Source organism: Equus przewalskii, chromosome 2 (assembly GCF_037783145.1).
Source record: "Equus przewalskii isolate Varuska chromosome 2, EquPr2, whole genome shotgun sequence".
Classification (NCBI taxonomy): domain Eukaryota; kingdom Metazoa; phylum Chordata; class Mammalia; order Perissodactyla; family Equidae; genus Equus; species Equus przewalskii.
This window is the reverse complement of record NC_091832.1, coordinates 53,087,171-53,099,533: the sequence shown is the minus strand read 5'-3', so window position 1 is coordinate 53,099,533 and position 12,363 is coordinate 53,087,171. Positions and strand designations below refer to the sequence as shown.

Here is a 12,363-nt window from a genome sequence, read left to right as displayed (position 1 = left end):
CTTGCCTTCATTCTTGCATTCATTCTTAACTTCATCTTGAACTCCTGGAATATGGAAACTGTGGAAAACTGAAATAATAATGATTGAAACAATTTAGAATTGTAGGGTAATAAGGCAATTTTGTGAAAAGCAAGTGGAACTAACTTTCTCAAAGACCTTTGCACCAAGAAAATTCCATTCCCCAATTGTTCCACAAAAGATAGCATGAAGACTGAGATTCACCTGCAGGCTTGCTTGAAAGGCATATGCAGGGACACCACCACAACGCCGCTGATTCAGAAGCATTTTAGTGAAACCTAAGAATTCACATTTTAAATGAAGCAACCCATCTAATTTTTAATGATTAAGAACTAATACATTAGTTAACAAAAGTACATTTGCAGCACAAAATTATTCTCTTACTTCTAATAAAAGGCCATTAAAAATTCTCTTTTTTCATTTTTACATTCTTTTAGAGCATCATAACTACTTAGTTAAGTTATTAGATAACATCGTGTTATCTGTGTACTTAGTATGTACTTCAATCGGATGTCTTACATCTTGTCTTCTTTCAATTAAGGTAGCTTGAAATATTTTGAAAATAAACACTTTTTCATTTTTTTGTAATCTCTTTTACAGAAATTGGCAGGAAAAATGTGAGATACACATCAGGAGAAGAGGTGTAACGACTGGTTTAAGGAAAATGACACTTGTCCTAGAATAGCCAGAAATCACTTGGGATTCGTTTAGTTCTGGCTTAGTGGGAGAACTGATCAAATGAATCTAGAAACTGAGTTATCAGCACTGAGTTGGTTCTGAAAATTCAGTGTGATGGGAGCATTAAGTCACAGTACAATTTCATCCTACCTTGCTGAGATCCTGTGATCAAAAGGGCATGTCTTTATGTTGACATAGCAGACTCTGAATTCATTTGACTCTATTGGGAAATACTGAGGTTTGTTTTTGTTTTTGTTGTACCCTTTCCTTGCTTCAGAACAAAATGATTACATAAGAATTACATCTTTGAGATCAAGATGGCATGAACCAGGACCAAAAAAGAGAATACTTAAAGCCTCCATTTTTTGAATGACTGTTATGTATCAAATATTTTATGTACATTATTTTGTTTAATCTTCACAACTCTGCAAAGAGGGTGTTAGGATCTCCATTTTATAAACAGAGAAATGGAAGATCAATGAGGGTAAGGAGCAAATCTGAAATTCCACAGCAAGTCAGAGACAGAGTCAGAATTGAAACCAGCTCTACTTTACTCCAAAGTCTGTGCTGGGTCCATAACATAGTGAGGACTCCTAAGCGAGATGGGTTTTACTAGTATTCCTTTGCCTCAGCAGTGCTTACTCATACATAGATTTAGGAGCCTACTGATTATTACCTATGCTCTATCCAGAATTATACTGCCTAGATATAAAAGAGCTTAGATACAATCACAAGAGCTGGGGTACCAGGGAAATCAACATAGCGTATTTGTACAAGAGCTCAACCAACCATCTGTTTAGGCACCAGAGAGCCCAATAAACATATCTGACATTCAGCTACTTAGCCTGATTCCATAATGGCGGTTCCCTATAGTTCTCACTAATTGAAAGAGACCTGGTAGAAAGAAGGCTTTCTAAGTCAATGAGATTGTTTCTGGATTTTCACCAGTAGAATCATCTATTTCATGAGGCCAGAAAAATCCTGAGATATAGGTCAGTGGCACTATCTCAAAGCATAGAGCTGTGCAGTTGGGCAAAAAAGAATCATCTAATACTTCTTATTTTTTCCTTGACTAAATTCAAAGGCAAGCTTCAGGACACGAATTGAGTGAGTTCCTTGAGTATCAAATGCATTAATAAGACAGTGCTCACATATGCAAAACCTAAACTGCCCTTAAAACTTTATTCTGCCTTAGACTTTTGCATTGCCTACCCTACAAAGATATGCCTCTTGTCTCTCAGGGGTCAAGCAAGAGAAATGGAATGGACCGGCACAACTTGACTTCCTTTAGACAAGACTTGGCAATGAATACTTCTTTAGGCCACAGGTAATCCTAAACATTTTACTACCAAATATCTCTTTTCTTGTTTTCCCCCCAGAATGCGAAAGTCCATCAAACTGCATTTAATAAACCAGTTTTCAATTCCTTATGAATAAGATAGGACAGCCAATCAGAGTTTAGTCAGAGTAAAGAACTGTTGCCTTAGATAGCCCGCATGCAAGGAAATAAACATTTTTCCACTGGGCTCCTTGGAAAAGTGGAGTGGCTCTCTGTCCCCAACTCTCCCATCATCATCTATTACCTGCCTCAGCATGCAAGGGAAACAGCATCAGACGATAAGTCATTATGTTCCATATCATCTTTCCCTCTTTTTCTTGGCCAATAGAAAGCCCAGAAAAAGCCCATGTTGTGCTCAAATGCTATAGTTTTCCTCAATTAGGAGATTTTATGGTATTATTTTTCAATTAGTTTTGGAGGCTTTTCCTCTTTAGGAAAGCAATACATTAAATGCAATGTGATATTCTGGCTTAGATCCTGAGATAGAATATTAGTTAATAAACTGGTGAAATCCAAATAGAATCTGTAGCTTAGTTAATAGTAATGTATACGCATGTTAATATTTTAGTTTTAACAAATGTAGCACCGCTATATAATATGTTAATATTAAGAGAAACTAGGTGAAGGGTATATGGGAACTCTACTTTCTTTGCAAATTTTCTGTAATTCTAAAGTTATTCCAAACTAAAAAGTTTATTTAAAAAATGCATAATTACTTTAGAAAATACAGATAAGTAGAAACGTGAAGAAGTAATAGCTCAAAGATGACCTGCCAAAATTTTGGCACTTCCAGATATTTTTATATGAAGAGATATCTTTAATTCATGTTCCACATATTATCTTCAACTATGTTTTTTACTTAATAGTATGTGGTGAGTATACTTGCATGTCAAATATTAATGTAGAACATTTATCCTTTCAACGTTCAATCATATTAACTGCGTATTTCCTACAAAATATCTACATGGTGTTGCATTGCTCAGATCTATCTTAATTTTTTGGAACATTTGTAGAATTGAAATTTGAAACAATTGTAGAATTTTTATATCGTTATTTTTAATTACTTAAAAATATGCCATGGGAGGACAAATTTCTGTTTACAGTTATAATTTTATTATCTTAAAAATTCCCATGAAATTATGCTTTGGGTTAACAGGTATGCCCATTTTGCAAAGAAGTATGAGAACGCCAATTTTTCTATATCCTTTCCCACATCAAGTATAATTATTTTATATGAGATAATTTAAAAATATTTTTCAATTCAACAGGCAAAAAATGGTATATCATGCTTTTAACTCAGTTTTCTTGACAATATACTGAGGTTAGACATATGTTAGTATGTTTACTATCCATTTGTACATCTTCTTCTGAATTTGCTGGCTTAACTTTTTCCACTTGTATTACTGGGGTGTTTACCATTTTGATTATTGACTTGTAAGATGTATATGTATATATATATCATGTTAGCCCTTTGTCTAACACATATGTGACAAATATTTCCCACAAAATTTTATTTGCAAATTTATTTTCTCCTTTACGCTTTCTGCCCTTACCATGCGTAAAAAAAATCCTAACCCACATCAAAAATACATTTACACATATTCACGCAAAGGCACAATTTTTTTTTCTGATCGTATTTTGTGGGAATTTTTTACATATATGTCTTTAATTCTTCCATCTGGAACCTATCCAAATGAATAAGGAGCAGGGACATCCCAAAGGGATAAACCAGCATTAATTTGAAATGTCACCTTTGATAACATTAAATTCTTATATATACTTATGTGTGTTTCTTAACTTTCCATTGTGTCTCCACTGATACATTTGTTGCAATAATTATTGTAGGTGGATAGAAGGTTTTAATACCTTCTAGCAGTACTTTCTGTACTTCATTCTTTATCAAAGTGCAAGGCCCTATTTTCATAACTTTGAAGTCTCTAGATGAGGGTTAGAAGCGTTTTATCAAGTTTCAACAAATCTTATGGAATTCTGCTGAGAATTGACGAATGAATACATCAATAAGAACAGGCTGGACATCTTTACAATTTGAATCTTCCTGTCTAAGATGAGAATATGAATCTCACTCCATTTTTTCCCAAATCTCTATTAACGTCCTCAGTAAAGCTACATATTTTGCTTTATATGATTCCTAACCCATTTTAAAATCTTTTCTTATTGGTGTGAATTGGACCTTTATCCATTCTATTGACAACTATTTCTACTCTTGTCCTCATGCGGTCTTCTGTCACCACAGCAGCAGCAAGAGTGATCTTTCTGTAAAAGAAATTCAAATCATGTCGCTTGAAGCAGCTGTACTCAACCCTCACTGTACGTTAGAGCCACGAGGAGCATTTAAAAATCCGCATGCTCAGGCCTTACTCTGAACCAACTAAATCAGAATCTCTGGGTGTGGGAGTAAGACACCATTCTTTTAAAAGCCCCCCACATTCTACCAATGTGCAGCCAACCTTTGTCCCCCGAGTAAAAGCCAAAGTCTTATCTGGAACAGTGCTGTGTAAACTTTAATGTCTGAGAATTGTCTGGGGACCTTGTTAAAGTGCAGATTGTGATTCAATAGGTCAAGGTAAGACCTGAGATCGTGCATTTCTCACATGCGATCGTGGAGGCTGATGCTGCTGGTCCTCACATTGCACCTGAGTAGCACAAGGCCCCCTGTGTTCTGGTTCCCTGCTATTTGTCTAACTTCCCCTACTGCTCTACCACTTATGCACTCTACTTCCGCACTTCTTACCATTCCACATGCAAGCCAGCCACACACACACTCCTCTCCATTCTCAGCATTTGCACTGGTTGTTCTCCCCACCAAAAAATTCCCTTTCTCCAGGGCCAGCTGGGTGGTGGAGGGGCTAAGTTCACGTGCTGTGCTTCAGTGGCCTGGTTTCACTGGTTCAGATCCCAGGCACGGACCTACGCACTGCTCATCAAGCTATGCTGTGGCAGGCATCCCACATATAAAGTAGAGGAAGATGGGCACGGATGTTAGCTTAGGGCCAGTCTTCCTCAGCAAAAAGAGGAGGATTGACAGTGGACGTTAACTCAGGGCTAATCTTCCTCAAAAAAAAAAAATTCCTTTACTCCAGCTGCTGCTGGTTACCAAGCACCACTGAGGAGGTGAATGGATCCCAGGCCCTTTCCATCTCTTACCATCAGGAATCTGTGCACCAGTTAATTGTGGTGCTTACTATTCAAAATTGACTATATATTCATTAGTGAATTTCATCTGTCTTTCTCTTCGTCATTCTTACCTCTGCCAAAATAGTGTCTGTATTATAATGATTTGGTAAAATAAACAGATTAAGTACACGGACATTGTGTCTTCCTTAATGTTTTGAAAAAATTATAAAATTTTCTGGACTCAACACCATTCTGGAACAAATTAAATTTCTTCTATAAATTAAAGGTCTTTTCCTCATCTGCTGGTGTAATGGATGGCCCTCTCTCTCAGATCTAACAGTGGGAGTGTAGATTGACTGACCAAGTCGCTAAGCCCATCCTCAGTATCTAGCAAGCTTATACACTGTGCACTTCTGCTTCTTGATAAGCTTATATGTCACTTTAGTTTTCAAAAATTGGAGCTGGAATTTCTCACTACCCTGTCCTTTTACACATCTCACTCTCTACGACCTCTTCTCTCTGTTAAGACTTCCCTTAACATTTGTGTTTACCTAATATTTCGCGCCTACAATAGTTGGGGTGAAAAAAAGAAAATATTGGGGTTTCCTGAGGGTTCCGCACCCCGGTAAGGCATTGTCCTATTTAGTAGCATCTGCTTAATAGACTTGGCTAAAATGCATATCTCGAATGCCTATTAGGATTTAAACAATGGTGTTGGGAAAACAAAGAATCAACAGGGGTCAGTAAACTTGCTTTCCAGTTAAAAAGTACATTTTAGGTAAAATGACCAATGATCTCATCTGTGAATTTTAATCATAAGCATAAATGCCTGTGGTTGCTAAATACCCTTGAACATAGAGAAAACAATTAACTGTCACTTGAGCCTAATAAGGAAAGCTAAAATCACCAACAGGTTTCTGGAATGCTCAGCTCTGCTCGTCTCTCTAACGTGACTGAGAGGTCTGTGTCTCACGCGCCACACGTCGGGGCTGTGAGCAACAAAGCTTCAGAGACAGAATCCGTGTAAGTTTAAGCATAGCGATTCTCCCTAGAAGCTCATGGCATGAAAGAATTTAGAAATTCTCTTTTTCCTGTCCCAAGGTCCACACTGCCCCCAACCCTCTCCTCTGTGCCAACAGACCAGGCATATTCTTTCTCCACCAAAAGATTTGTAAACATTGAGTCATCTGTATGGATAACTTTCCTTACATGTCGTTTTATTTTTTTAACCAGAAAAAAGTAAAACCACAATTTAAACTAGTAGCAGCAGCCCAAAATTAATGAAAAACTGAAGAAGAAAAACTAGAATTTGAGAAAATCTGCGGTGACAAATCACCCCACACAGAGTGGAGATGAAGGGGAGAGGATGTTATGAGGAATTACAAACAGAGGTAAGAACTATTTTTAAGAGAACCTTATGAAACACCTTATAATTCATTTCAATTGCCTCTAATTTTAGATAAGAAGTCAATATGAGATCCATGGCACTTTGGTCAGAAAATTGTGTGGGAATTAGGTCCAGTGAATCTGGACATGTTCCGTCCTTAATTTAGGAAATAATTAAAGATGTGGACACCCACACACACACATTTGATCATATAACTGCCATCATAATAGAACATCATAGCCAAAATAATGAAAGCATTTATTCTGGTCTACTGGGTGTTTGGAGAATAAATATACACAATAGCTGTGCAGGGCCCTGTGGCTCAGGGGAAACAGAAAGTAGTAAAGAAAGCATTTCCGCCTACTGGCAGTAAGAGAGATCAGTGTCTGATTTGCAACCCACGTCCCCAACAACATCCTGAGATGGAGAATTACTCTACCCCTTTCCATTCCGCAAGGCCTTCTCAGAATGAATGCATTAGGTTGCATCCATTAAATTGTTTTCAATTTCACTAACAACAACAAAACTTTTCCATGAAGGGCAAGATAGCAAATAATTTAGGCTTTATGGGCCACATGGTCTCCATTGCGACTGCTCTGCTCTGGATTGTAACTGGACAGAAGCCAGGAAGAATGTGTAAATGAATGAGGATGGCTGTGTTCCAATAAACTTTATAGACACTGAATTTAAATTTCATATAATGTTTTGTGTCACAAAATATGCTTCTCCCTTTTTTTAACCATTTGAAAATGTAGGAGTTGTTCTTAGCTCATGTGTCCATACAAAAATAGGTGGCAGGCAGGATTTGGCTCATAGGACCATAATATGCTGACCCATTCTCTAGCAATACTCAAAATTTATCACATTAACAACTGCCAAGCCACTTAGCAAAATGCAATTCCTCCTTATCATTTTTCAGTGTCATTAAAGCAAAGAGGGGATGAGGGAAGAAGAAGAGAGAAAGAAAAAGAAGAGAGAGAGAGAAAGAAAGAGACATAAAAAGAAGGAAGGAAGAATAAGGGAGAGAAGAGAGGAAGAGAGAGGAAGGGAAGGGAAGGGAAGAGAAGAAAGAGCAGGAGAGAGGAAGGGGGAAAACTCCAGAGAGCAGGAAAGTTGCTCATATTTCTCCTCAGCCAAGAAACCTAAAGTCTTAATCTTGGTCATGGGAACGTGTCCTGGTTTTGATCACTGGTTGTACTTCTCTTATATGCTGGTAGATGAATGTAATCTACTCTTCTTTGTGGTCTTGGTATTAAAAAATTGCACTTATATTTGCCATTCCAATTGAAATGCTCACTGCCTCCTGAAAGCTACTGGCCTTCTGCAGAGTGAAATGATCTGAGATAACTGGCATGGCGTGACAACTTGGTTCATATGTCAGTTCTGCTGACTACTAGCTGGATTATCCTGAGTAAGGTAGTTAATCTCTAGATAGTTTTCTCATCTTTAAAATGAGATAGTGATGCTCAAAACAATCCATCTAGCCATACTGGGGTGGAGCTGCTGAATCGTGGCCCTGTTAATGCTCTAACTTAAAAAATTGTAGGAAAATTTAAATGAGAGTTACATAAGTAAAATTTCTAGAAGAGCAGAGTTGCTTAATAAATTAGGACCATCGTTATTGTCCTTTTAAAGGTACATGTAAAAATCTGACATTTTACAAGCAAGAGTACAATAGAAGTATGATTCCTGTAACCAGAAAGTTAGAGACTGAATACTGTTCAGATCAAGTGTTGCTAAGCTAATAGACAAGTAGGTGAAACTCCTATTTCTTAAAACAGTGTTAATGTTATTAATGGTGCTTCCAGAGATGGGGAAGTAAATTACATGGAGCCATATTGGTGGGTCATTTTCATGAGACATGCAGAGGAGGGAGGAAATATCAATGCCTGCCAATTGCTTTGGATTTATATCAAAATTGGCATGAAAGTCTTATTTGAAAAGAAAAAAGAAATAATATCAAATAAATTTGTGGTTTTAAGAGAGAATAAGAGCAAAGACAATCTTGTTCGTTTTCCTGGAAGCTTAATAACTAATTTGGCTCTTGGTTTGTATTAGAAAAAAAGCACTAGTTAAACACAAGGTAGTTCGTATCTGTGAGTCATAGGAAGTTCTGTAGTACAGGAAAATTATATCATGTAATTTTATGATCTACTGGGCAGTAATTCACTTAATAAAGACACAGATGTATACTTTGCCACATAGAAAAAAGTTTCAAGTGTTCCCATCATAACTTAGAAAGTTTTTAGATTTTAGTTCTTCTGGACTGTTTCTCCTTTATTCCTACAGCAAATTTAACTTTTATAGGATAAAAAAATAAACTTTATGGAAAAACCACTTTACTTAGTTACCAAAATCTGTAGCCACTTCCTAGAGCTATAATCCAAGCCAGAGAAGCATATCAAGAGGGGGATAAAGGTTTTTAACAACTTGGAAAACATCTTGGATATAAGTATTTCAGTTCAAATAAAGGTAACATCTAAGTGTACCATTTGGGAAGAAAAGTAGTGTCATTTTTTACTAAAAATCATAAACCAAACTAAAACATCTAGTAAAAAATATTAAAGATACTGTATGGTAACTCTAATTCCTTAGGATAGATAATATATTCCTCAGGGAATAAAAACACATTTACTCAGCATTACTTTGTAATATCAATAACGATAAAAATGTGGGCAATTAAACCTACATGGCCACAACTTGCATATTCACCTATGGCATGTAAAGAGCTTGGAAATTGTCACTCTCATCTTTACAACAATTAAAAGGTGAACAAACTGAAAATCAATGTTTTTTTTGGATGCACAAGACAACTTTTATGGCAAACTGCCACCATGAAATCTGACGAGACAGGCAACTGCAGACAACTACAGCGGGTATCTGCTTACGCTGAGCAGAAGTCTCCGGAGCCATGAACTGGTAGGAGCACTTAAATGACAACTTTGATGAATTCCTGGAAGCTAAATGTAGACTAGCACGAATGAAAGAAACTCCTGGAAGCCACAGTCTCATGGGAGTGCTGCACTTTCCTGGGCTTTTTTTTTCTTTCTTTCTTTCCAGAAAACACACAAGGCTGTCACTGTGAACATCCAAAGAAGATGGCTCTGTCAGGGGTCAGGAAAGAATAAACGTTGCAAAATACACCCAGGGCCTTCTCCATAACAAGGTCTACCCTCCAGAAGAAAAGACTTTACCAGAGCCTTATCCCATGTGAAGTAAGGCCATTTCTCTGACTCAAGCCCTCCGAAGCCCCCTGTCTAACCTAAAGAGGGGAAAGCTAAGACATTTTTGAAGGTCATTGCCCAAGGAGACAAGCCCATTAAAAGACTGAGTTTTAATCAAAAGACTGTGGAATGCTTGACCTCCTCCATATCTTACAGAATACCAACAGGTCTCTAATGTAATACAGTGGAGCACAGCTCAAAGAGCACTAAGAGATGGTCTGTAACTCAGAAAGAGTTCTTAGGGAGGCCCAAACAAAAGAAGGGAGATATAATCAAGGACACTACAGGAATTTGAAACCTCTGGCAGCTACAGCTATAGAAAATATCAAACACAATGCAGCCCCTACCCAGATTAACATACGAGAACACAATAGAGGCCTATTTACCTCAATTTCTATTACTCAATAAATTGTTGGTTTTCAACAAAAATTTAGAAGGCATGCTAAAAAGCAAGAAAAAAAACCAGTCTGAAGAGACAACCCATGCATCAAAATCAGATTCAGATAAGACTCAGATCTTGGAATTATAAGACAGGGAATTTAAGATACCTCTGATAAAAACAGACAGCCTGTGAGAATTGACAAATAACAGAGAAAGAAACTCTAAGAAGAATAAGAGGAAATACTAGATATCACAAAAACTCTACCTAAATGAAGAATGCCTTTGATGAGCTTATTGGTAGACTGGACACAGCAGAAGAAAGAATCAATGAGCTTAAAGATAGGTCAATAAAAGCTTCCCAAAAACAAATGTAAAGAGAAAAAAAATGAATAAAAAAAAGAAAAGAATATCCAAGATCTAAATAAATGGAGAAATATTCCATGTTCATAGACTAATAGACTCTATTATTAAGATGTCAATTTTTCTCAACTTGATCTATAGATTCCACACAATCTCAATCCTAGAAAACTATATTTTAGATATCAAAAAATTTATTTTAGGGGCCGGTCCCCTGGCCAAGTGGTTAAGTTCATGCACTCCGCTTTCAGCAGCCCAGGGTTTCGCTGGTTCGGATCCTGGGCGCAGACATGGCACTGCTCATCAGGCCACGTTGAGGTGGTGTCCCACATGCCACAACGAGAAGAACCCACAACTAAAAATACACAACTATGTGCTTCGGGGGATTGGGGGAGAAAAAAAAAAGCAAGGAAAATAAAAGAAGACTGGCAACAGTTGTTAGCTCAGGTGCCAATCTTTAAAAGAAAAATTTCATTTTAAAGTTTATATGAAAGGCAAAATGTGTAGAATAACCAACACAATTCTGAAAAAGAACAGAATTGAAGGATACACGCTATACTATTTCAATGGTTACTATAAAGCTACAATAATAAAGGCAGTGTGGTATTGGCAGAAGAAGAGACAGATAATCAAAGAAACAGAATAGAAAGAGAAGAAACAAGCCCACACAAATATAGTTAAGTAATCTTTGACAAAGCTGCAATGGCAATTCAACGGAGAAAAGATGACCTTTCAATGAAGGCTGCTGGAACAATTGAATATCCATATACAAAATTGTTTTAAAAAAGAAACATAGATAAGGACCTTACGCGTTTCACAGAAATTAACTCAAATGGATCATAGGCTAAATGCAAAACTCAAAACCATAAAACTTCTAGAAAAAAACTAAGTGGCCCTGAGTTTGGTGATTGTTAAGGTACAAAGCAAGAAGCATGATCCAAGAAAGAAGAAATTGATAGGTTGGACTTTATTAAAATTAGAACATCTGCTCTGTGAAATACAATGTTAAGAGAATAAAAATACAAACCACCAACTGGGACAAAAAATATTTTCAAAACACATATCTGATTAAATACTTGTAGCCAAAATATGCAAAGAACTGTTAAATTTAACAATAAGAAAATAAACAACCCAATTAAAAAATGGACAAAAGATCTGAACAGGCATCTTAACAAAGAAAATATACAGATGGCAAGTAAGTATGTTAAAGATGCTGAATGTCATTTTTCATTAGGAAGTGCAAATTAAAACAGCATATCTCTTAGAATGGTTAAATTTTAAAAATACCAATTTCCGGCAAAGTGTGGAGCACAGGGAATCTCATTCATTGCTGGTGGAAATGCAGAACGGTACAGCCAATTTGGAAGTCAGTTTAGTAGTTTCTTACAGAGGAAACCATAGTCTTATCAAATAACCCAGCAATTGCACTAAAATATATTTACCCAACTGATTTAAAAACTTATACTTACCTGAAAACCTCCACATGCATGTTTACAGCAGCTTTATTCATAATTGCCCCAAAGGAGAAGCAGCTAATCCATTCTTCAGTAAGTGGATAAATAAACAAACTGTAGTGAATCTATATAATGGAATATTATTCAGTAATCAAATGTAGGTTTTATTAGTATTCAAGTATGGCAAGGCCAACAGATTAGCAGATGACTGCCATCGGAAAGATAGCTTGTTATACAGATCTCAAGAGGAAGGGTCATGGCACACCACTCAGGGCCAGGTGGGGAAGCAGCAGGGTCAGTCAGGAGGCAGAGGAAGTGAGGGGCAAATGTGAGCAAGAGCCTTTATTGTGGTTTTTGAAGGAAGGATGAGCAAGCCAGGGTAAGTAGATT

The 12,363-nt window shown here is 36.9% G+C and overlaps 1 long non-coding RNA gene across 1 annotated transcript in view; it reads right to left on the bottom strand.

The window, feature by feature from the left end:
• Positions 1 to 12,363, bottom strand: part of LOC139082029 (uncharacterized) — a 75,034-nt gene continuing 62,671 nt past the window's right edge. The window contains exon 3 of the long non-coding RNA XR_011537684.1: positions 1 to 68. This is a non-coding gene — a long non-coding RNA (uncharacterized lncRNA). The remainder of the gene's footprint in view (positions 69 to 12,363) is intronic.